The sequence below is a fragment of the Schistocerca nitens genome, chromosome 2, assembly GCF_023898315.1.
Source record: "Schistocerca nitens isolate TAMUIC-IGC-003100 chromosome 2, iqSchNite1.1, whole genome shotgun sequence".
Taxonomy (NCBI): domain Eukaryota; kingdom Metazoa; phylum Arthropoda; class Insecta; order Orthoptera; family Acrididae; genus Schistocerca; species Schistocerca nitens.
This window is the reverse complement of record NC_064615.1, coordinates 94,277,754-94,297,541: the sequence shown is the minus strand read 5'-3', so window position 1 is coordinate 94,297,541 and position 19,788 is coordinate 94,277,754. Positions and strand designations below refer to the sequence as shown.

The 19,788-nt window shown below is 43.4% G+C and overlaps 46 non-coding genes across 46 annotated transcripts; 23 read left to right on the top strand and 23 right to left on the bottom strand.

Annotated features, from left to right (window-relative positions):
* Nucleotides 1-2,193: 2,193 nt before the first annotated feature.
* Trnay-gua (transfer RNA tyrosine (anticodon GUA)) lies at nt 2,194-2,282 on the top strand. The gene is given in 2 exon segments: nt 2,194-2,230; nt 2,247-2,282. It is a non-coding gene; the product is annotated as a tRNA-Tyr (tRNA).
* Nucleotides 2,283-2,640: 358 nt separating this feature from the next.
* Nucleotides 2,641-2,712, bottom strand: Trnaq-cug (transfer RNA glutamine (anticodon CUG)). The gene has a single exon. It is a non-coding gene; the product is annotated as a tRNA-Gln (tRNA).
* Nucleotides 2,713-2,960: 248 nt separating this feature from the next.
* Nucleotides 2,961-3,049, top strand: Trnay-gua (transfer RNA tyrosine (anticodon GUA)). The gene is given in 2 exon segments: nt 2,961-2,997; nt 3,014-3,049. It is a non-coding gene; the product is annotated as a tRNA-Tyr (tRNA).
* A 358-nt stretch (nt 3,050-3,407) lies between these two features.
* Nucleotides 3,408-3,479, bottom strand: Trnaq-cug (transfer RNA glutamine (anticodon CUG)). Its single transcript has one exon. It is a non-coding gene; the product is annotated as a tRNA-Gln (tRNA).
* Nucleotides 3,480-3,727: 248 nt separating this feature from the next.
* Nucleotides 3,728-3,816, top strand: Trnay-gua (transfer RNA tyrosine (anticodon GUA)). The gene is given in 2 exon segments: nt 3,728-3,764; nt 3,781-3,816. It is a non-coding gene; the product is annotated as a tRNA-Tyr (tRNA).
* A 358-nt stretch (nt 3,817-4,174) lies between these two features.
* Trnaq-cug (transfer RNA glutamine (anticodon CUG)) lies at nt 4,175-4,246 on the bottom strand. Its single transcript has one exon. It is a non-coding gene; the product is annotated as a tRNA-Gln (tRNA).
* A 248-nt stretch (nt 4,247-4,494) lies between these two features.
* Trnay-gua (transfer RNA tyrosine (anticodon GUA)) lies at nt 4,495-4,583 on the top strand. The gene is given in 2 exon segments: nt 4,495-4,531; nt 4,548-4,583. It is a non-coding gene; the product is annotated as a tRNA-Tyr (tRNA).
* Nucleotides 4,584-4,941: 358 nt separating this feature from the next.
* Trnaq-cug (transfer RNA glutamine (anticodon CUG)) lies at nt 4,942-5,013 on the bottom strand. The gene has a single exon. It is a non-coding gene; the product is annotated as a tRNA-Gln (tRNA).
* A 248-nt stretch (nt 5,014-5,261) lies between these two features.
* Nucleotides 5,262-5,350, top strand: Trnay-gua (transfer RNA tyrosine (anticodon GUA)). Its single transcript is given in 2 exon segments — nt 5,262-5,298; nt 5,315-5,350. It is a non-coding gene; the product is annotated as a tRNA-Tyr (tRNA).
* Nucleotides 5,351-5,708: 358 nt separating this feature from the next.
* On the bottom strand, nt 5,709-5,780 carry Trnaq-cug (transfer RNA glutamine (anticodon CUG)). The gene has a single exon. It is a non-coding gene; the product is annotated as a tRNA-Gln (tRNA).
* A 248-nt stretch (nt 5,781-6,028) lies between these two features.
* Nucleotides 6,029-6,117, top strand: Trnay-gua (transfer RNA tyrosine (anticodon GUA)). The gene is given in 2 exon segments: nt 6,029-6,065; nt 6,082-6,117. It is a non-coding gene; the product is annotated as a tRNA-Tyr (tRNA).
* A 358-nt stretch (nt 6,118-6,475) lies between these two features.
* Nucleotides 6,476-6,547, bottom strand: Trnaq-cug (transfer RNA glutamine (anticodon CUG)). The gene has a single exon. It is a non-coding gene; the product is annotated as a tRNA-Gln (tRNA).
* A 248-nt stretch (nt 6,548-6,795) lies between these two features.
* Trnay-gua (transfer RNA tyrosine (anticodon GUA)) lies at nt 6,796-6,884 on the top strand. The gene is given in 2 exon segments: nt 6,796-6,832; nt 6,849-6,884. It is a non-coding gene; the product is annotated as a tRNA-Tyr (tRNA).
* Nucleotides 6,885-7,242: 358 nt separating this feature from the next.
* Nucleotides 7,243-7,314, bottom strand: Trnaq-cug (transfer RNA glutamine (anticodon CUG)). Its single transcript has one exon. It is a non-coding gene; the product is annotated as a tRNA-Gln (tRNA).
* Nucleotides 7,315-7,562: 248 nt separating this feature from the next.
* Nucleotides 7,563-7,651, top strand: Trnay-gua (transfer RNA tyrosine (anticodon GUA)). The gene is given in 2 exon segments: nt 7,563-7,599; nt 7,616-7,651. It is a non-coding gene; the product is annotated as a tRNA-Tyr (tRNA).
* A 358-nt stretch (nt 7,652-8,009) lies between these two features.
* Nucleotides 8,010-8,081, bottom strand: Trnaq-cug (transfer RNA glutamine (anticodon CUG)). Its single transcript has one exon. It is a non-coding gene; the product is annotated as a tRNA-Gln (tRNA).
* Nucleotides 8,082-8,329: 248 nt separating this feature from the next.
* On the top strand, nt 8,330-8,418 carry Trnay-gua (transfer RNA tyrosine (anticodon GUA)). The gene is given in 2 exon segments: nt 8,330-8,366; nt 8,383-8,418. It is a non-coding gene; the product is annotated as a tRNA-Tyr (tRNA).
* A 358-nt stretch (nt 8,419-8,776) lies between these two features.
* Nucleotides 8,777-8,848, bottom strand: Trnaq-cug (transfer RNA glutamine (anticodon CUG)). Its single transcript has one exon. It is a non-coding gene; the product is annotated as a tRNA-Gln (tRNA).
* Nucleotides 8,849-9,096: 248 nt separating this feature from the next.
* Nucleotides 9,097-9,185, top strand: Trnay-gua (transfer RNA tyrosine (anticodon GUA)). Its single transcript is given in 2 exon segments — nt 9,097-9,133; nt 9,150-9,185. It is a non-coding gene; the product is annotated as a tRNA-Tyr (tRNA).
* A 358-nt stretch (nt 9,186-9,543) lies between these two features.
* Trnaq-cug (transfer RNA glutamine (anticodon CUG)) lies at nt 9,544-9,615 on the bottom strand. The gene has a single exon. It is a non-coding gene; the product is annotated as a tRNA-Gln (tRNA).
* Nucleotides 9,616-9,863: 248 nt separating this feature from the next.
* On the top strand, nt 9,864-9,952 carry Trnay-gua (transfer RNA tyrosine (anticodon GUA)). Its single transcript is given in 2 exon segments — nt 9,864-9,900; nt 9,917-9,952. It is a non-coding gene; the product is annotated as a tRNA-Tyr (tRNA).
* Nucleotides 9,953-10,310: 358 nt separating this feature from the next.
* Nucleotides 10,311-10,382, bottom strand: Trnaq-cug (transfer RNA glutamine (anticodon CUG)). Its single transcript has one exon. It is a non-coding gene; the product is annotated as a tRNA-Gln (tRNA).
* A 248-nt stretch (nt 10,383-10,630) lies between these two features.
* On the top strand, nt 10,631-10,719 carry Trnay-gua (transfer RNA tyrosine (anticodon GUA)). Its single transcript is given in 2 exon segments — nt 10,631-10,667; nt 10,684-10,719. It is a non-coding gene; the product is annotated as a tRNA-Tyr (tRNA).
* A 358-nt stretch (nt 10,720-11,077) lies between these two features.
* On the bottom strand, nt 11,078-11,149 carry Trnaq-cug (transfer RNA glutamine (anticodon CUG)). The gene has a single exon. It is a non-coding gene; the product is annotated as a tRNA-Gln (tRNA).
* A 248-nt stretch (nt 11,150-11,397) lies between these two features.
* Nucleotides 11,398-11,486, top strand: Trnay-gua (transfer RNA tyrosine (anticodon GUA)). The gene is given in 2 exon segments: nt 11,398-11,434; nt 11,451-11,486. It is a non-coding gene; the product is annotated as a tRNA-Tyr (tRNA).
* A 358-nt stretch (nt 11,487-11,844) lies between these two features.
* Trnaq-cug (transfer RNA glutamine (anticodon CUG)) lies at nt 11,845-11,916 on the bottom strand. Its single transcript has one exon. It is a non-coding gene; the product is annotated as a tRNA-Gln (tRNA).
* A 248-nt stretch (nt 11,917-12,164) lies between these two features.
* On the top strand, nt 12,165-12,253 carry Trnay-gua (transfer RNA tyrosine (anticodon GUA)). The gene is given in 2 exon segments: nt 12,165-12,201; nt 12,218-12,253. It is a non-coding gene; the product is annotated as a tRNA-Tyr (tRNA).
* A 358-nt stretch (nt 12,254-12,611) lies between these two features.
* Nucleotides 12,612-12,683, bottom strand: Trnaq-cug (transfer RNA glutamine (anticodon CUG)). Its single transcript has one exon. It is a non-coding gene; the product is annotated as a tRNA-Gln (tRNA).
* A 248-nt stretch (nt 12,684-12,931) lies between these two features.
* On the top strand, nt 12,932-13,020 carry Trnay-gua (transfer RNA tyrosine (anticodon GUA)). The gene is given in 2 exon segments: nt 12,932-12,968; nt 12,985-13,020. It is a non-coding gene; the product is annotated as a tRNA-Tyr (tRNA).
* A 358-nt stretch (nt 13,021-13,378) lies between these two features.
* Nucleotides 13,379-13,450, bottom strand: Trnaq-cug (transfer RNA glutamine (anticodon CUG)). Its single transcript has one exon. It is a non-coding gene; the product is annotated as a tRNA-Gln (tRNA).
* Nucleotides 13,451-13,698: 248 nt separating this feature from the next.
* On the top strand, nt 13,699-13,787 carry Trnay-gua (transfer RNA tyrosine (anticodon GUA)). Its single transcript is given in 2 exon segments — nt 13,699-13,735; nt 13,752-13,787. It is a non-coding gene; the product is annotated as a tRNA-Tyr (tRNA).
* Nucleotides 13,788-14,145: 358 nt separating this feature from the next.
* Trnaq-cug (transfer RNA glutamine (anticodon CUG)) lies at nt 14,146-14,217 on the bottom strand. Its single transcript has one exon. It is a non-coding gene; the product is annotated as a tRNA-Gln (tRNA).
* Nucleotides 14,218-14,465: 248 nt separating this feature from the next.
* Trnay-gua (transfer RNA tyrosine (anticodon GUA)) lies at nt 14,466-14,554 on the top strand. The gene is given in 2 exon segments: nt 14,466-14,502; nt 14,519-14,554. It is a non-coding gene; the product is annotated as a tRNA-Tyr (tRNA).
* A 358-nt stretch (nt 14,555-14,912) lies between these two features.
* On the bottom strand, nt 14,913-14,984 carry Trnaq-cug (transfer RNA glutamine (anticodon CUG)). Its single transcript has one exon. It is a non-coding gene; the product is annotated as a tRNA-Gln (tRNA).
* A 248-nt stretch (nt 14,985-15,232) lies between these two features.
* Nucleotides 15,233-15,321, top strand: Trnay-gua (transfer RNA tyrosine (anticodon GUA)). Its single transcript is given in 2 exon segments — nt 15,233-15,269; nt 15,286-15,321. It is a non-coding gene; the product is annotated as a tRNA-Tyr (tRNA).
* Nucleotides 15,322-15,679: 358 nt separating this feature from the next.
* On the bottom strand, nt 15,680-15,751 carry Trnaq-cug (transfer RNA glutamine (anticodon CUG)). Its single transcript has one exon. It is a non-coding gene; the product is annotated as a tRNA-Gln (tRNA).
* A 248-nt stretch (nt 15,752-15,999) lies between these two features.
* Trnay-gua (transfer RNA tyrosine (anticodon GUA)) lies at nt 16,000-16,088 on the top strand. Its single transcript is given in 2 exon segments — nt 16,000-16,036; nt 16,053-16,088. It is a non-coding gene; the product is annotated as a tRNA-Tyr (tRNA).
* A 358-nt stretch (nt 16,089-16,446) lies between these two features.
* Nucleotides 16,447-16,518, bottom strand: Trnaq-cug (transfer RNA glutamine (anticodon CUG)). Its single transcript has one exon. It is a non-coding gene; the product is annotated as a tRNA-Gln (tRNA).
* A 248-nt stretch (nt 16,519-16,766) lies between these two features.
* On the top strand, nt 16,767-16,855 carry Trnay-gua (transfer RNA tyrosine (anticodon GUA)). Its single transcript is given in 2 exon segments — nt 16,767-16,803; nt 16,820-16,855. It is a non-coding gene; the product is annotated as a tRNA-Tyr (tRNA).
* A 358-nt stretch (nt 16,856-17,213) lies between these two features.
* Trnaq-cug (transfer RNA glutamine (anticodon CUG)) lies at nt 17,214-17,285 on the bottom strand. The gene has a single exon. It is a non-coding gene; the product is annotated as a tRNA-Gln (tRNA).
* A 248-nt stretch (nt 17,286-17,533) lies between these two features.
* Trnay-gua (transfer RNA tyrosine (anticodon GUA)) lies at nt 17,534-17,622 on the top strand. Its single transcript is given in 2 exon segments — nt 17,534-17,570; nt 17,587-17,622. It is a non-coding gene; the product is annotated as a tRNA-Tyr (tRNA).
* Nucleotides 17,623-17,980: 358 nt separating this feature from the next.
* On the bottom strand, nt 17,981-18,052 carry Trnaq-cug (transfer RNA glutamine (anticodon CUG)). The gene has a single exon. It is a non-coding gene; the product is annotated as a tRNA-Gln (tRNA).
* A 248-nt stretch (nt 18,053-18,300) lies between these two features.
* Nucleotides 18,301-18,389, top strand: Trnay-gua (transfer RNA tyrosine (anticodon GUA)). Its single transcript is given in 2 exon segments — nt 18,301-18,337; nt 18,354-18,389. It is a non-coding gene; the product is annotated as a tRNA-Tyr (tRNA).
* Nucleotides 18,390-18,747: 358 nt separating this feature from the next.
* On the bottom strand, nt 18,748-18,819 carry Trnaq-cug (transfer RNA glutamine (anticodon CUG)). Its single transcript has one exon. It is a non-coding gene; the product is annotated as a tRNA-Gln (tRNA).
* Nucleotides 18,820-19,067: 248 nt separating this feature from the next.
* On the top strand, nt 19,068-19,156 carry Trnay-gua (transfer RNA tyrosine (anticodon GUA)). The gene is given in 2 exon segments: nt 19,068-19,104; nt 19,121-19,156. It is a non-coding gene; the product is annotated as a tRNA-Tyr (tRNA).
* Nucleotides 19,157-19,514: 358 nt separating this feature from the next.
* Trnaq-cug (transfer RNA glutamine (anticodon CUG)) lies at nt 19,515-19,586 on the bottom strand. The gene has a single exon. It is a non-coding gene; the product is annotated as a tRNA-Gln (tRNA).
* Nucleotides 19,587-19,788: the final 202 nt, after the last annotated feature.

Genomic DNA, 19,788 nt, shown 5'->3' with positions numbered 1-19,788 from the left:
CTACGTTCTAGGGGACTGATGACCTCAGAATTTCAGTCCCATAGTGCTCAGAGGCAATTGAAAGATTTTTGTTTGTTAGGATGATGAAAATTTTTATGTTTTAAGTTACTACTGTAAACGGTATTAATTATTATTTTTGCTCATGGCTTTTGTTGCTTATGTCACTCTTAGTGTTCTTCTGCGCATATGTGGTAGCCCTTTGCTCACAGCACTTTCACACAAATGAATTAATGATTTTGTGTTGTGAAGAACCACGGTCATCTCTCCAGTTCAGGTTCAATACTTTGCTGTTGCGGGATGCGTTCGTCATTCGTTTGTTTTTGTTGAAAAATATTGTGTGTGGTTGTGGGTGTATGGGGGCAGGAGGGGTGTGGGTGTGTGCGGTGCTGTGGGGGGTGGGGGTATCACGTCCATACTTCAGTTTTCGTAAATTATCTGGAAGGTGACACGGACGTACCCAATATTCTGCTGTTTGCTAACTCCATGTCCCCGTTGCGATATTTTGTACTTAGAGCAGACCAGCACATCCTTTGAAATAAGGCATAACGAACACAAAAACGGTGTGGATATAAGGCTACAGCCATTCAACATTTGCACAACACCTCCGGCAAGAAAACTACCACCCTCTAACAACAGGAAAAACACATGAAAGTGGTTAAGTTCCGTAACAAGAAACGTGTCTTGACCATTCAAGGAACTACCGAAGAACGGCAAAGAGTAATACGGTAGTAACACATATGAAATGGCCAGACATTCGCAGCAAGTAAACGTCAGACTAATAAAACATATTGTAGATAAAGGACTAATACATTACACATTACAAACTAACATCACAGACAGGGCAATATGCCCACCTTACACCACCTACCACTGTACCGCAGTAAAACAACAATTTACACGCATTCTGCGAGAGTGTTGACAACCTCTGGGCTAGGGACGCGCAGAAGACTGCTCTGGATCTAGCCAGTCAGCGATCAGTCGGTTTACACATTCAATAATGTGTGAACTTCCGTCACATTTGAGCGTTTCTTTTACGTGCGCCAAACTAAGGTTTACTGATATCTGCGATATTCTATGACTTTCCTCATTATGGTTGAAATATCTAGACGGCGCCAGGTGTTTCAAAATAGTCAGGGGACCTTGTTTTTAAAGTGTAGTCGTTCTCAAAAAGTAAATCACTTTCAGGCGCGTCGGTCTGCGAGGATGACACGGGGCAGGAACACGCTGCAACGCCCTGTGGAGAAACCGGTGTACGAGCCGACAAAATGAAAATGCAAATGTGTGTGAATTCGTAAGGGAACAAACTGTTTAGGTCATCGGTCCCTAGTGTTACATGTCACTTAAACTAACTTACGCTAACAATAAGACACACACACACACACACACACACACACACACACACGCACGTGCTATCTCGGCATTCTAGGAAGGAACATACGTACCAAAGCGGTTAACAGGAATCGACAAATTCAATCAAGATTATTTACATCGAAAGGATTTAGAGTTTTATGAGAGATTACAAGTGAAATTGATGACGAGTATGAGAGAAGCTAACGGGTTCGATGGTGGTCAAAGGTGACTGAGGAGAATATCGAAAACGTAAGTGACATATTAATAAATAAGATATAGTAAAATGTGGGGATTTTTTTATGCAGCGAGACGATATTGCAGCCGATCGGATGACGTTCCTAAGAACAGTGCATCAGGATATAAAAGTAGAGTCAGATGTAATATTCGGAAGAAAGTTAAGTAAGTCAAAGGTACATTAAAAATTTCCTTTACAAAATGCAGAGCAGAGAGGTGGGTCGAAGGTTAATGTGGAATAAGCCGAATGCGCATTGCACGTCCGCTGCCTCCCATTTCGACTGACTTTGCTGACTTCGCTTGACTGACGCTTCGCTGACGCTAGCAGAAAATCACGTTATAAAGAGAGAGAATCAACAAAAAGACAGCGAGAAATACGACTACCTCCTTCAAACAGTCCTGCAACATACTTCAGACACTTACTACTTGCATTTTTTAACTTAATTGACACGATCGAGCATTATAAAACTTAATCTGGGCAATGTTTGCAGTTGCAGCCGATGACTGCATTTCCTGTGCGTCTATATGACCGCGCTGAGTAGCAGTGTGTGGAAATGAAAGACAGGGACGGACGTAAAGCAATCAGTACGAATAAGAAAGCATGCACAGCCTCTGGTAGCTCAGTTGGTAGAGCGGTGGACTGTAGTGGACGATTCACAGTTATCCATAGGTCGCTGGTTCAAATCCGGCCCAGAGGACTGTTTTTCTAATCTCAGGAGCAAAGAGGCTCCAGAGCATGCCCACTCGGTCAGAACCTCCCTATGTTTTAAACCTATTTTAAAGGAAATTCATTTGCTCAGCTTATAATAGCTAGTTGATAATCATGGGATTCTTAGCCTTCGTAGGATAATGATATTTCTTCGAATTACCGTAAAATTGCTTGCTCTTACAGGCATTACTCGTTTAATGTGCTATATAGGTCACATAGTCGCACCAATATTCAACAGTTTCACAGACGTCTCGTTTTTTACACAAACGTAGAAACTAAATCCCTGAGCCTATCGCTGCTACTTGCTCGGCGAGAAACGCTTATTACAGAAAATTTAGACTAAACGAAGGTTCCACCGAGATTCGAACTCGGATCGCTGGATTCAGAGTCCAGAGTGCTAACCGTTACACCATGGAACCAGACAGGAGCATGGGACTCGTAAATACACTTAGCAGTACTCTGGCATACTTCAGACACTTCCTACTTGCATTTTTTAACTTAATTGACACGATCGAGCATTATAAAACTTAATCTGGGCAATGTTTGCAGCTGCAGCCGATGACTGCATTTCCTGTGCGTCTATATGACCGCGCTGAGTAGCAGTGTGTGGAAATGAAAGACAGGGACGGACGTAAAGCAATCAGTACGAATAAGAAAGCATGCACAGCCTCTGGTAGCTCAGTTGGTAGAGCGGTGGACTGTAGTGGACGATTCACAGTTATCCATAGGTCGCTGGTTCAAATCCGGCCCAGAGGACTGTTTTTCTAATCTCAGGAGCAAAGAGGCTCCAGAGCATGCCCACTCGGTCAGAACCTCCCTATGTTTTAAACCTATTTTAAAGGAAATTCATTTGCTCAGCTTATAATAGCTAGTTGATAATCATGGGATTCTTAGCCTTCGTAGGATAATGATATTTCTTCGAATTACCGTAAAATTGCTTGCTCTTACAGGCATTACTCGTTTAATGTGCTATATAGGTCACATAGTCGCACCAATATTCAACAGTTTCACAGACGTCTCGTTTTTTACACAAACGTAGAAACTAAATCCCTGAGCCTATCGCTGCTACTTGCTCGGCGAGAAACGCTTATTACAGAAAATTTAGACTAAACGAAGGTTCCACCGAGATTCGAACTCGGATCGCTGGATTCAGAGTCCAGAGTGCTAACCGTTACACCATGGAACCAGACAGGAGCATGGGACTCGTAAATACACTTAGCAGTACTCTGGCATACTTCAGACACTTCCTACTTGCATTTTTTAACTTAATTGACACGATCGAGCATTATAAAACTTAATCTGGGCAATGTTTGCAGCTGCAGCCGATGACTGCATTTCCTGTGCGTCTATATGACCGCGCTGAGTAGCAGTGTGTGGAAATGAAAGACAGGGACGGACGTAAAGCAATCAGTACGAATAAGAAAGCATGCACAGCCTCTGGTAGCTCAGTTGGTAGAGCGGTGGACTGTAGTGGACGATTCACAGTTATCCATAGGTCGCTGGTTCAAATCCGGCCCAGAGGACTGTTTTTCTAATCTCAGGAGCAAAGAGGCTCCAGAGCATGCCCACTCGGTCAGAACCTCCCTATGTTTTAAACCTATTTTAAAGGAAATTCATTTGCTCAGCTTATAATAGCTAGTTGATAATCATGGGATTCTTAGCCTTCGTAGGATAATGATATTTCTTCGAATTACCGTAAAATTGCTTGCTCTTACAGGCATTACTCGTTTAATGTGCTATATAGGTCACATAGTCGCACCAATATTCAACAGTTTCACAGACGTCTCGTTTTTTACACAAACGTAGAAACTAAATCCCTGAGCCTATCGCTGCTACTTGCTCGGCGAGAAACGCTTATTACAGAAAATTTAGACTAAACGAAGGTTCCACCGAGATTCGAACTCGGATCGCTGGATTCAGAGTCCAGAGTGCTAACCGTTACACCATGGAACCAGACAGGAGCATGGGACTCGTAAATACACTTAGCAGTACTCTGGCATACTTCAGACACTTCCTACTTGCATTTTTTAACTTAATTGACACGATCGAGCATTATAAAACTTAATCTGGGCAATGTTTGCAGCTGCAGCCGATGACTGCATTTCCTGTGCGTCTATATGACCGCGCTGAGTAGCAGTGTGTGGAAATGAAAGACAGGGACGGACGTAAAGCAATCAGTACGAATAAGAAAGCATGCACAGCCTCTGGTAGCTCAGTTGGTAGAGCGGTGGACTGTAGTGGACGATTCACAGTTATCCATAGGTCGCTGGTTCAAATCCGGCCCAGAGGACTGTTTTTCTAATCTCAGGAGCAAAGAGGCTCCAGAGCATGCCCACTCGGTCAGAACCTCCCTATGTTTTAAACCTATTTTAAAGGAAATTCATTTGCTCAGCTTATAATAGCTAGTTGATAATCATGGGATTCTTAGCCTTCGTAGGATAATGATATTTCTTCGAATTACCGTAAAATTGCTTGCTCTTACAGGCATTACTCGTTTAATGTGCTATATAGGTCACATAGTCGCACCAATATTCAACAGTTTCACAGACGTCTCGTTTTTTACACAAACGTAGAAACTAAATCCCTGAGCCTATCGCTGCTACTTGCTCGGCGAGAAACGCTTATTACAGAAAATTTAGACTAAACGAAGGTTCCACCGAGATTCGAACTCGGATCGCTGGATTCAGAGTCCAGAGTGCTAACCGTTACACCATGGAACCAGACAGGAGCATGGGACTCGTAAATACACTTAGCAGTACTCTGGCATACTTCAGACACTTCCTACTTGCATTTTTTAACTTAATTGACACGATCGAGCATTATAAAACTTAATCTGGGCAATGTTTGCAGCTGCAGCCGATGACTGCATTTCCTGTGCGTCTATATGACCGCGCTGAGTAGCAGTGTGTGGAAATGAAAGACAGGGACGGACGTAAAGCAATCAGTACGAATAAGAAAGCATGCACAGCCTCTGGTAGCTCAGTTGGTAGAGCGGTGGACTGTAGTGGACGATTCACAGTTATCCATAGGTCGCTGGTTCAAATCCGGCCCAGAGGACTGTTTTTCTAATCTCAGGAGCAAAGAGGCTCCAGAGCATGCCCACTCGGTCAGAACCTCCCTATGTTTTAAACCTATTTTAAAGGAAATTCATTTGCTCAGCTTATAATAGCTAGTTGATAATCATGGGATTCTTAGCCTTCGTAGGATAATGATATTTCTTCGAATTACCGTAAAATTGCTTGCTCTTACAGGCATTACTCGTTTAATGTGCTATATAGGTCACATAGTCGCACCAATATTCAACAGTTTCACAGACGTCTCGTTTTTTACACAAACGTAGAAACTAAATCCCTGAGCCTATCGCTGCTACTTGCTCGGCGAGAAACGCTTATTACAGAAAATTTAGACTAAACGAAGGTTCCACCGAGATTCGAACTCGGATCGCTGGATTCAGAGTCCAGAGTGCTAACCGTTACACCATGGAACCAGACAGGAGCATGGGACTCGTAAATACACTTAGCAGTACTCTGGCATACTTCAGACACTTCCTACTTGCATTTTTTAACTTAATTGACACGATCGAGCATTATAAAACTTAATCTGGGCAATGTTTGCAGCTGCAGCCGATGACTGCATTTCCTGTGCGTCTATATGACCGCGCTGAGTAGCAGTGTGTGGAAATGAAAGACAGGGACGGACGTAAAGCAATCAGTACGAATAAGAAAGCATGCACAGCCTCTGGTAGCTCAGTTGGTAGAGCGGTGGACTGTAGTGGACGATTCACAGTTATCCATAGGTCGCTGGTTCAAATCCGGCCCAGAGGACTGTTTTTCTAATCTCAGGAGCAAAGAGGCTCCAGAGCATGCCCACTCGGTCAGAACCTCCCTATGTTTTAAACCTATTTTAAAGGAAATTCATTTGCTCAGCTTATAATAGCTAGTTGATAATCATGGGATTCTTAGCCTTCGTAGGATAATGATATTTCTTCGAATTACCGTAAAATTGCTTGCTCTTACAGGCATTACTCGTTTAATGTGCTATATAGGTCACATAGTCGCACCAATATTCAACAGTTTCACAGACGTCTCGTTTTTTACACAAACGTAGAAACTAAATCCCTGAGCCTATCGCTGCTACTTGCTCGGCGAGAAACGCTTATTACAGAAAATTTAGACTAAACGAAGGTTCCACCGAGATTCGAACTCGGATCGCTGGATTCAGAGTCCAGAGTGCTAACCGTTACACCATGGAACCAGACAGGAGCATGGGACTCGTAAATACACTTAGCAGTACTCTGGCATACTTCAGACACTTCCTACTTGCATTTTTTAACTTAATTGACACGATCGAGCATTATAAAACTTAATCTGGGCAATGTTTGCAGCTGCAGCCGATGACTGCATTTCCTGTGCGTCTATATGACCGCGCTGAGTAGCAGTGTGTGGAAATGAAAGACAGGGACGGACGTAAAGCAATCAGTACGAATAAGAAAGCATGCACAGCCTCTGGTAGCTCAGTTGGTAGAGCGGTGGACTGTAGTGGACGATTCACAGTTATCCATAGGTCGCTGGTTCAAATCCGGCCCAGAGGACTGTTTTTCTAATCTCAGGAGCAAAGAGGCTCCAGAGCATGCCCACTCGGTCAGAACCTCCCTATGTTTTAAACCTATTTTAAAGGAAATTCATTTGCTCAGCTTATAATAGCTAGTTGATAATCATGGGATTCTTAGCCTTCGTAGGATAATGATATTTCTTCGAATTACCGTAAAATTGCTTGCTCTTACAGGCATTACTCGTTTAATGTGCTATATAGGTCACATAGTCGCACCAATATTCAACAGTTTCACAGACGTCTCGTTTTTTACACAAACGTAGAAACTAAATCCCTGAGCCTATCGCTGCTACTTGCTCGGCGAGAAACGCTTATTACAGAAAATTTAGACTAAACGAAGGTTCCACCGAGATTCGAACTCGGATCGCTGGATTCAGAGTCCAGAGTGCTAACCGTTACACCATGGAACCAGACAGGAGCATGGGACTCGTAAATACACTTAGCAGTACTCTGGCATACTTCAGACACTTCCTACTTGCATTTTTTAACTTAATTGACACGATCGAGCATTATAAAACTTAATCTGGGCAATGTTTGCAGCTGCAGCCGATGACTGCATTTCCTGTGCGTCTATATGACCGCGCTGAGTAGCAGTGTGTGGAAATGAAAGACAGGGACGGACGTAAAGCAATCAGTACGAATAAGAAAGCATGCACAGCCTCTGGTAGCTCAGTTGGTAGAGCGGTGGACTGTAGTGGACGATTCACAGTTATCCATAGGTCGCTGGTTCAAATCCGGCCCAGAGGACTGTTTTTCTAATCTCAGGAGCAAAGAGGCTCCAGAGCATGCCCACTCGGTCAGAACCTCCCTATGTTTTAAACCTATTTTAAAGGAAATTCATTTGCTCAGCTTATAATAGCTAGTTGATAATCATGGGATTCTTAGCCTTCGTAGGATAATGATATTTCTTCGAATTACCGTAAAATTGCTTGCTCTTACAGGCATTACCCGTTTAATGTGCTATATAGGTCACATAGTCGCACCAATATTCAACAGTTTCACAGACGTCTCGTTTTTTACACAAACGTAGAAACTAAATCCCTGAGCCTATCGCTGCTACTTGCTCGGCGAGAAACGCTTATTACAGAAAATTTAGACTAAACGAAGGTTCCACCGAGATTCGAACTCGGATCGCTGGATTCAGAGTCCAGAGTGCTAACCGTTACACCATGGAACCAGACAGGAGCATGGGACTCGTAAATACACTTAGCAGTACTCTGGCATACTTCAGACACTTCCTACTTGCATTTTTTAACTTAATTGACACGATCGAGCATTATAAAACTTAATCTGGGCAATGTTTGCAGCTGCAGCCGATGACTGCATTTCCTGTGCGTCTATATGACCGCGCTGAGTAGCAGTGTGTGGAAATGAAAGACAGGGACGGACGTAAAGCAATCAGTACGAATAAGAAAGCATGCACAGCCTCTGGTAGCTCAGTTGGTAGAGCGGTGGACTGTAGTGGACGATTCACAGTTATCCATAGGTCGCTGGTTCAAATCCGGCCCAGAGGACTGTTTTTCTAATCTCAGGAGCAAAGAGGCTCCAGAGCATGCCCACTCGGTCAGAACCTCCCTATGTTTTAAACCTATTTTAAAGGAAATTCATTTGCTCAGCTTATAATAGCTAGTTGATAATCATGGGATTCTTAGCCTTCGTAGGATAATGATATTTCTTCGAATTACCGTAAAATTGCTTGCTCTTACAGGCATTACTCGTTTAATGTGCTATATAGGTCACATAGTCGCACCAATATTCAACAGTTTCACAGACGTCTCGTTTTTTACACAAACGTAGAAACTAAATCCCTGAGCCTATCGCTGCTACTTGCTCGGCGAGAAACGCTTATTACAGAAAATTTAGACTAAACGAAGGTTCCACCGAGATTCGAACTCGGATCGCTGGATTCAGAGTCCAGAGTGCTAACCGTTACACCATGGAACCAGACAGGAGCATGGGACTCGTAAATACACTTAGCAGTACTCTGGCATACTTCAGACACTTCCTACTTGCATTTTTTAACTTAATTGACACGATCGAGCATTATAAAACTTAATCTGGGCAATGTTTGCAGCTGCAGCCGATGACTGCATTTCCTGTGCGTCTATATGACCGCGCTGAGTAGCAGTGTGTGGAAATGAAAGACAGGGACGGACGTAAAGCAATCAGTACGAATAAGAAAGCATGCACAGCCTCTGGTAGCTCAGTTGGTAGAGCGGTGGACTGTAGTGGACGATTCACAGTTATCCATAGGTCGCTGGTTCAAATCCGGCCCAGAGGACTGTTTTTCTAATCTCAGGAGCAAAGAGGCTCCAGAGCATGCCCACTCGGTCAGAACCTCCCTATGTTTTAAACCTATTTTAAAGGAAATTCATTTGCTCAGCTTATAATAGCTAGTTGATAATCATGGGATTCTTAGCCTTCGTAGGATAATGATATTTCTTCGAATTACCGTAAAATTGCTTGCTCTTACAGGCATTACTCGTTTAATGTGCTATATAGGTCACATAGTCGCACCAATATTCAACAGTTTCACAGACGTCTCGTTTTTTACACAAACGTAGAAACTAAATCCCTGAGCCTATCGCTGCTACTTGCTCGGCGAGAAACGCTTATTACAGAAAATTTAGACTAAACGAAGGTTCCACCGAGATTCGAACTCGGATCGCTGGATTCAGAGTCCAGAGTGCTAACCGTTACACCATGGAACCAGACAGGAGCATGGGACTCGTAAATACACTTAGCAGTACTCTGGCATACTTCAGACACTTCCTACTTGCATTTTTTAACTTAATTGACACGATCGAGCATTATAAAACTTAATCTGGGCAATGTTTGCAGCTGCAGCCGATGACTGCATTTCCTGTGCGTCTATATGACCGCGCTGAGTAGCAGTGTGTGGAAATGAAAGACAGGGACGGACGTAAAGCAATCAGTACGAATAAGAAAGCATGCACAGCCTCTGGTAGCTCAGTTGGTAGAGCGGTGGACTGTAGTGGACGATTCACAGTTATCCATAGGTCGCTGGTTCAAATCCGGCCCAGAGGACTGTTTTTCTAATCTCAGGAGCAAAGAGGCTCCAGAGCATGCCCACTCGGTCAGAACCTCCCTATGTTTTAAACCTATTTTAAAGGAAATTCATTTGCTCAGCTTATAATAGCTAGTTGATAATCATGGGATTCTTAGCCTTCGTAGGATAATGATATTTCTTCGAATTACCGTAAAATTGCTTGCTCTTACAGGCATTACTCGTTTAATGTGCTATATAGGTCACATAGTCGCACCAATATTCAACAGTTTCACAGACGTCTCGTTTTTTACACAAACGTAGAAACTAAATCCCTGAGCCTATCGCTGCTACTTGCTCGGCGAGAAACGCTTATTACAGAAAATTTAGACTAAACGAAGGTTCCACCGAGATTCGAACTCGGATCGCTGGATTCAGAGTCCAGAGTGCTAACCGTTACACCATGGAACCAGACAGGAGCATGGGACTCGTAAATACACTTAGCAGTACTCTGGCATACTTCAGACACTTCCTACTTGCATTTTTTAACTTAATTGACACGATCGAGCATTATAAAACTTAATCTGGGCAATGTTTGCAGCTGCAGCCGATGACTGCATTTCCTGTGCGTCTATATGACCGCGCTGAGTAGCAGTGTGTGGAAATGAAAGACAGGGACGGACGTAAAGCAATCAGTACGAATAAGAAAGCATGCACAGCCTCTGGTAGCTCAGTTGGTAGAGCGGTGGACTGTAGTGGACGATTCACAGTTATCCATAGGTCGCTGGTTCAAATCCGGCCCAGAGGACTGTTTTTCTAATCTCAGGAGCAAAGAGGCTCCAGAGCATGCCCACTCGGTCAGAACCTCCCTATGTTTTAAACCTATTTTAAAGGAAATTCATTTGCTCAGCTTATAATAGCTAGTTGATAATCATGGGATTCTTAGCCTTCGTAGGATAATGATATTTCTTCGAATTACCGTAAAATTGCTTGCTCTTACAGGCATTACTCGTTTAATGTGCTATATAGGTCACATAGTCGCACCAATATTCAACAGTTTCACAGACGTCTCGTTTTTTACACAAACGTAGAAACTAAATCCCTGAGCCTATCGCTGCTACTTGCTCGGCGAGAAACGCTTATTACAGAAAATTTAGACTAAACGAAGGTTCCACCGAGATTCGAACTCGGATCGCTGGATTCAGAGTCCAGAGTGCTAACCGTTACACCATGGAACCAGACAGGAGCATGGGACTCGTAAATACACTTAGCAGTACTCTGGCATACTTCAGACACTTCCTACTTGCATTTTTTAACTTAATTGACACGATCGAGCATTATAAAACTTAATCTGGGCAATGTTTGCAGCTGCAGCCGATGACTGCATTTCCTGTGCGTCTATATGACCGCGCTGAGTAGCAGTGTGTGGAAATGAAAGACAGGGACGGACGTAAAGCAATCAGTACGAATAAGAAAGCATGCACAGCCTCTGGTAGCTCAGTTGGTAGAGCGGTGGACTGTAGTGGACGATTCACAGTTATCCATAGGTCGCTGGTTCAAATCCGGCCCAGAGGACTGTTTTTCTAATCTCAGGAGCAAAGAGGCTCCAGAGCATGCCCACTCGGTCAGAACCTCCCTATGTTTTAAACCTATTTTAAAGGAAATTCATTTGCTCAGCTTATAATAGCTAGTTGATAATCATGGGATTCTTAGCCTTCGTAGGATAATGATATTTCTTCGAATTACCGTAAAATTGCTTGCTCTTACAGGCATTACTCGTTTAATGTGCTATATAGGTCACATAGTCGCACCAATATTCAACAGTTTCACAGACGTCTCGTTTTTTACACAAACGTAGAAACTAAATCCCTGAGCCTATCGCTGCTACTTGCTCGGCGAGAAACGCTTATTACAGAAAATTTAGACTAAACGAAGGTTCCACCGAGATTCGAACTCGGATCGCTGGATTCAGAGTCCAGAGTGCTAACCGTTACACCATGGAACCAGACAGGAGCATGGGACTCGTAAATACACTTAGCAGTACTCTGGCATACTTCAGACACTTCCTACTTGCATTTTTTAACTTAATTGACACGATCGAGCATTATAAAACTTAATCTGGGCAATGTTTGCAGCTGCAGCCGATGACTGCATTTCCTGTGCGTCTATATGACCGCGCTGAGTAGCAGTGTGTGGAAATGAAAGACAGGGACGGACGTAAAGCAATCAGTACGAATAAGAAAGCATGCACAGCCTCTGGTAGCTCAGTTGGTAGAGCGGTGGACTGTAGTGGACGATTCACAGTTATCCATAGGTCGCTGGTTCAAATCCGGCCCAGAGGACTGTTTTTCTAATCTCAGGAGCAAAGAGGCTCCAGAGCATGCCCACTCGGTCAGAACCTCCCTATGTTTTAAACCTATTTTAAAGGAAATTCATTTGCTCAGCTTATAATAGCTAGTTGATAATCATGGGATTCTTAGCCTTCGTAGGATAATGATATTTCTTCGAATTACCGTAAAATTGCTTGCTCTTACAGGCATTACTCGTTTAATGTGCTATATAGGTCACATAGTCGCACCAATATTCAACAGTTTCACAGACGTCTCGTTTTTTACACAAACGTAGAAACTAAATCCCTGAGCCTATCGCTGCTACTTGCTCGGCGAGAAACGCTTATTACAGAAAATTTAGACTAAACGAAGGTTCCACCGAGATTCGAACTCGGATCGCTGGATTCAGAGTCCAGAGTGCTAACCGTTACACCATGGAACCAGACAGGAGCATGGGACTCGTAAATACACTTAGCAGTACTCTGGCATACTTCAGACACTTCCTACTTGCATTTTTTAACTTAATTGACACGATCGAGCATTATAAAACTTAATCTGGGCAATGTTTGCAGCTGCAGCCGATGACTGCATTTCCTGTGCGTCTATATGACCGCGCTGAGTAGCAGTGTGTGGAAATGAAAGACAGGGACGGACGTAAAGCAATCAGTACGAATAAGAAAGCATGCACAGCCTCTGGTAGCTCAGTTGGTAGAGCGGTGGACTGTAGTGGACGATTCACAGTTATCCATAGGTCGCTGGTTCAAATCCGGCCCAGAGGACTGTTTTTCTAATCTCAGGAGCAAAGAGGCTCCAGAGCATGCCCACTCGGTCAGAACCTCCCTATGTTTTAAACCTATTTTAAAGGAAATTCATTTGCTCAGCTTATAATAGCTAGTTGATAATCATGGGATTCTTAGCCTTCGTAGGATAATGATATTTCTTCGAATTACCGTAAAATTGCTTGCTCTTACAGGCATTACTCGTTTAATGTGCTATATAGGTCACATAGTCGCACCAATATTCAACAGTTTCACAGACGTCTCGTTTTTTACACAAACGTAGAAACTAAATCCCTGAGCCTATCGCTGCTACTTGCTCGGCGAGAAACGCTTATTACAGAAAATTTAGACTAAACGAAGGTTCCACCGAGATTCGAACTCGGATCGCTGGATTCAGAGTCCAGAGTGCTAACCGTTACACCATGGAACCAGACAGGAGCATGGGACTCGTAAATACACTTAGCAGTACTCTGGCATACTTCAGACACTTCCTACTTGCATTTTTTAACTTAATTGACACGATCGAGCATTATAAAACTTAATCTGGGCAATGTTTGCAGCTGCAGCCGATGACTGCATTTCCTGTGCGTCTATATGACCGCGCTGAGTAGCAGTGTGTGGAAATGAAAGACAGGGACGGACGTAAAGCAATCAGTACGAATAAGAAAGCATGCACAGCCTCTGGTAGCTCAGTTGGTAGAGCGGTGGACTGTAGTGGACGATTCACAGTTATCCATAGGTCGCTGGTTCAAATCCGGCCCAGAGGACTGTTTTTCTAATCTCAGGAGCAAAGAGGCTCCAGAGCATGCCCACTCGGTCAGAACCTCCCTATGTTTTAAACCTATTTTAAAGGAAATTCATTTGCTCAGCTTATAATAGCTAGTTGATAATCATGGGATTCTTAGCCTTCGTAGGATAATGATATTTCTTCGAATTACCGTAAAATTGCTTGCTCTTACAGGCATTACTCGTTTAATGTGCTATATAGGTCACATAGTCGCACCAATATTCAACAGTTTCACAGACGTCTCGTTTTTTACACAAACGTAGAAACTAAATCCCTGAGCCTATCGCTGCTACTTGCTCGGCGAGAAACGCTTATTACAGAAAATTTAGACTAAACGAAGGTTCCACCGAGATTCGAACTCGGATCGCTGGATTCAGAGTCCAGAGTGCTAACCGTTACACCATGGAACCAGACAGGAGCATGGGACTCGTAAATACACTTAGCAGTACTCTGGCATACTTCAGACACTTCCTACTTGCATTTTTTAACTTAATTGACACGATCGAGCATTATAAAACTTAATCTGGGCAATGTTTGCAGCTGCAGCCGATGACTGCATTTCCTGTGCGTCTATATGACCGCGCTGAGTAGCAGTGTGTGGAAATGAAAGACAGGGACGGACGTAAAGCAATCAGTACGAATAAGAAAGCATGCACAGCCTCTGGTAGCTCAGTTGGTAGAGCGGTGGACTGTAGTGGACGATTCACAGTTATCCATAGGTCGCTGGTTCAAATCCGGCCCAGAGGACTGTTTTTCTAATCTCAGGAGCAAAGAGGCTCCAGAGCATGCCCACTCGGTCAGAACCTCCCTATGTTTTAAACCTATTTTAAAGGAAATTCATTTGCTCAGCTTATAATAGCTAGTTGATAATCATGGGATTCTTAGCCTTCGTAGGATAATGATATTTCTTCGAATTACCGTAAAATTGCTTGCTCTTACAGGCATTACTCGTTTAATGTGCTATATAGGTCACATAGTCGCACCAATATTCAACAGTTTCACAGACGTCTCGTTTTTTACACAAACGTAGAAACTAAATCCCTGAGCCTATCGCTGCTACTTGCTCGGCGAGAAACGCTTATTACAGAAAATTTAGACTAAACGAAGGTTCCACCGAGATTCGAACTCGGATCGCTGGATTCAGAGTCCAGAGTGCTAACCGTTACACCATGGAACCAGACAGGAGCATGGGACTCGTAAATACACTTAGCAGTACTCTGGCATACTTCAGACACTTCCTACTTGCATTTTTTAACTTAATTGACACGATCGAGCATTATAAAACTTAATCTGGGCAATGTTTGCAGCTGCAGCCGATGACTGCATTTCCTGTGCGTCTATATGACCGCGCTGAGTAGCAGTGTGTGGAAATGAAAGACAGGGACGGACGTAAAGCAATCAGTACGAATAAGAAAGCATGCACAGCCTCTGGTAGCTCAGTTGGTAGAGCGGTGGACTGTAGTGGACGATTCACAGTTATCCATAGGTCGCTGGTTCAAATCCGGCCCAGAGGACTGTTTTTCTAATCTCAGGAGCAAAGAGGCTCCAGAGCATGCCCACTCGGTCAGAACCTCCCTATGTTTTAAACCTATTTTAAAGGAAATTCATTTGCTCAGCTTATAATAGCTAGTTGATAATCATGGGATTCTTAGCCTTCGTAGGATAATGATATTTCTTCGAATTACCGTAAAATTGCTTGCTCTTACAGGCATTACTCGTTTAATGTGCTATATAGGTCACATAGTCGCACCAATATTCAACAGTTTCACAGACGTCTCGTTTTTTACACAAACGTAGAAACTAAATCCCTGAGCCTATCGCTGCTACTTGCTCGGCGAGAAACGCTTATTACAGAAAATTTAGACTAAACGAAGGTTCCACCGAGATTCGAACTCGGATCGCTGGATTCAGAGTCCAGAGTGCTAACCGTTACACCATGGAACCAGACAGGAGCATGGGACTCGTAAATACACTTAGCAGTACTCTGGCATACTTCAGACACTTCCTACTTGCATTTTTTAACTTAATTGACACGATCGAGCATTATAAAACTTAATCTGGGCAATGTTTGCAGCTGCAGCCGATGACTGCATTTCCTGTGCGTCTATATGACCGCGCTGAGTAGCAGTGTGTGGAAATGAAAGACAGGGACGGACGTAAAGCAATCAGTACGAATAAGAAAGCATGCACAGCCTCTGGTAGCTCAGTTGGTAGAGCGGTGGACTGTAGTGGACGATTCACAGTTATCCATAGGTCGCTGGTTCAAATCCGGCCCAGAGGACTGTTTTTCTAATCTCAGGAGCAAAGAGGCTCCAGAGCATGCCCACTCGGTCAGAACCTCCCTATGTTTTAAACCTATTTTAAAGGAAATTCATTTGCTCAGCTTATAATAGCTAGTTGATAATCATGGGATTCTTAGCCTTCGTAGGATAATGATATTTCTTCGAATTACCGTAAAATTGCTTGCTCTTACAGGCATTACTCGTTTAATGTGCTATATAGGTCACATAGTCGCACCAATATTCAACAGTTTCACAGACGTCTCGTTTTTTACACAAACGTAGAAACTAAATCCCTGAGCCTATCGCTGCTACTTGCTCGGCGAGAAACGCTTATTACAGAAAATTTAGACTAAACGAAGGTTCCACCGAGATTCGAACTCGGATCGCTGGATTCAGAGTCCAGAGTGCTAACCGTTACACCATGGAACCAGACAGGAGCATGGGACTCGTAAATACACTTAGCAGTACTCTGGCATACTTCAGACACTTCCTACTTGCATTTTTTAACTTAATTGACACGATCGAGCATTATAAAACTTAATCTGGGCAATGTTTGCAGCTGCAGCCGATGACTGCATTTCCTGTGCGTCTATATGACCGCGCTGAGTAGCAGTGTGTGGAAATGAAAGACAGGGACGGACGTAAAGCAATCAGTACGAATAAGAAAGCATGCACAGCCTCTGGTAGCTCAGTTGGTAGAGCGGTGGACTGTAGTGGACGATTCACAGTTATCCATAGGTCGCTGGTTCAAATCCGGCCCAGAGGACTGTTTTTCTAATCTCAGGAGCAAAGAGGCTCCAGAGCATGCCCACTCGGTCAGAACCTCCCTATGTTTTAAACCTATTTTAAAGGAAATTCATTTGCTCAGCTTATAATAGCTAGTTGATAATCATGGGATTCTTAGCCTTCGTAGGATAATGATATTTCTTCGAATTACCGTAAAATTGCTTGCTCTTACAGGCATTACTCGTTTAATGTGCTATATAGGTCACATAGTCGCACCAATATTCAACAGTTTCACAGACGTCTCGTTTTTTACACAAACGTAGAAACTAAATCCCTGAGCCTATCGCTGCTACTTGCTCGGCGAGAAACGCTTATTACAGAAAATTTAGACTAAACGAAGGTTCCACCGAGATTCGAACTCGGATCGCTGGATTCAGAGTCCAGAGTGCTAACCGTTACACCATGGAACCAGACAGGAGCATGGGACTCGTAAATACACTTAGCAGTACTCTGGCATACTTCAGACACTTCCTACTTGCATTTTTTAACTTAATTGACACGATCGAGCATTATAAAACTTAATCTGGGCAATGTTTGCAGCTGCAGCCGATGACTGCATTTCCTGTGCGTCTATATGACCGCGCTGAGTAGCAGTGTGTGGAAATGAAAGACAGGGACGGACGTAAAGCAATCAGTACGAATAAGAAAGCATGCACAGCCTCTGGTAGCTCAGTTGGTAGAGCGGTGGACTGTAGTGGACGATTCACAGTTATCCATAGGTCGCTGGTTCAAATCCGGCCCAGAGGACTGTTTTTCTAATCTCAGGAGCAAAGAGGCTCCAGAGCATGCCCACTCGGTCAGAACCTCCCTATGTTTTAAACCTATTTTAAAGGAAATTCATTTGCTCAGCTTATAATAGCTAGTTGATAATCATGGGATTCTTAGCCTTCGTAGGATAATGATATTTCTTCGAATTACCGTAAAATTGCTTGCTCTTACAGGCATTACTCGTTTAATGTGCTATATAGGTCACATAGTCGCACCAATATTCAACAGTTTCACAGACGTCTCGTTTTTTACACAAACGTAGAAACTAAATCCCTGAGCCTATCGCTGCTACTTGCTCGGCGAGAAACGCTTATTACAGAAAATTTAGACTAAACGAAGGTTCCACCGAGATTCGAACTCGGATCGCTGGATTCAGAGTCCAGAGTGCTAACCGTTACACCATGGAACCAGACAGGAGCATGGGACTCGTAAATACACTTAGCAGTACTCTGGCATACTTCAGACACTTCCTACTTGCATTTTTTAACTTAATTGACACGATCGAGCATTATAAAACTTAATCTGGGCAATGTTTGCAGCTGCAGCCGATGACTGCATTTCCTGTGCGTCTATATGACCGCGCTGAGTAGCAGTGTGTGGAAATGAAAGACAGGGACGGACGTAAAGCAATCAGTACGAATAAGAAAGCATGCACAGCCTCTGGTAGCTCAGTTGGTAGAGCGGTGGACTGTAGTGGACGATTCACAGTTATCCATAGGTCGCTGGTTCAAATCCGGCCCAGAGGACTGTTTTTCTAATCTCAGGAGCAAAGAGGCTCCAGAGCATGCCCACTCGGTCAGAACCTCCCTATGTTTTAAACCTATTTTAAAGGAAATTCATTTGCTCAGCTTATAATAGCTAGTTGATAATCATGGGATTCTTAGCCTTCGTAGGATAATGATATTTCTTCGAATTACCGTAAAATTGCTTGCTCTTACAGGCATTACTCGTTTAATGTGCTATATAGGTCACATAGTCGCACCAATATTCAACAGTTTCACAGACGTCTCGTTTTTTACACAAACGTAGAAACTAAATCCCTGAGCCTATCGCTGCTACTTGCTCGGCGAGAAACGCTTATTACAGAAAATTTAGACTAAACGAAGGTTCCACCGAGATTCGAACTCGGATCGCTGGATTCAGAGTCCAGAGTGCTAACCGTTACACCATGGAACCAGACAGGAGCATGGGACTCGTAAATACACTTAGCAGTACTCTGGCATACTTCAGACACTTCCTACTTGCATTTTTTAACTTAATTGACACGATCGAGCATTATAAAACTTAATCTGGGCAATGTTTGCAGCTGCAGCCGATGACTGCATTTCCTGTGCGTCTATATGACCGCGCTGAGTAGCAGTGTGTGGAAATGAAAGACAGGGACGGACGTAAAGCAATCAGTACGAATAAGAAAGCATGCACAGCCTCTGGTAGCTCAGTTGGTAGAGCGGTGGACTGTAGTGGACGATTCACAGTTATCCATAGGTCGCTGGTTCAAATCCGGCCCAGAGGACTGTTTTTCTAATCTCAGGAGCAAAGAGGCTCCAGAGCATGCCCACTCGGTCAGAACCTCCCTATGTTTTAAACCTATTTTAAAGGAAATTCATTTGCTCAGCTTATAATAGCTAGTTGATAATCATGGGATTCTTAGCCTTCGTAGGATAATGATATTTCTTCGAATTACCGTAAAATTGCTTGCTCTTACAGGCATTACTCGTTTAATGTGCTATATAGGTCACATAGTCGCACCAATATTCAACAGTTTCACAGACGTCTCGTTTTTTACACAAACGTAGAAACTAAATCCCTGAGCCTATCGCTGCTACTTGCTCGGCGAGAAACGCTTATTACAGAAAATTTAGACTAAACGAAGGTTCCACCGAGATTCGAACTCGGATCGCTGGATTCAGAGTCCAGAGTGCTAACCGTTACACCATGGAACCAGACAGGAGCATGGGACTCGTAAATACACTTAGCAGTACTCTGGCATACTTCAGACACTTCCTACTTGCATTTTTTAACTTAATTGACACGATCGAGCATTATAAAACTTAATCTGGGCAATGTTTGCAGCTGCAGCCGATGACTGCATTTCCTGTGCGTCTATATGACCGCGCTGAGTAGCAGTGTGTGGAAATGAAAGAC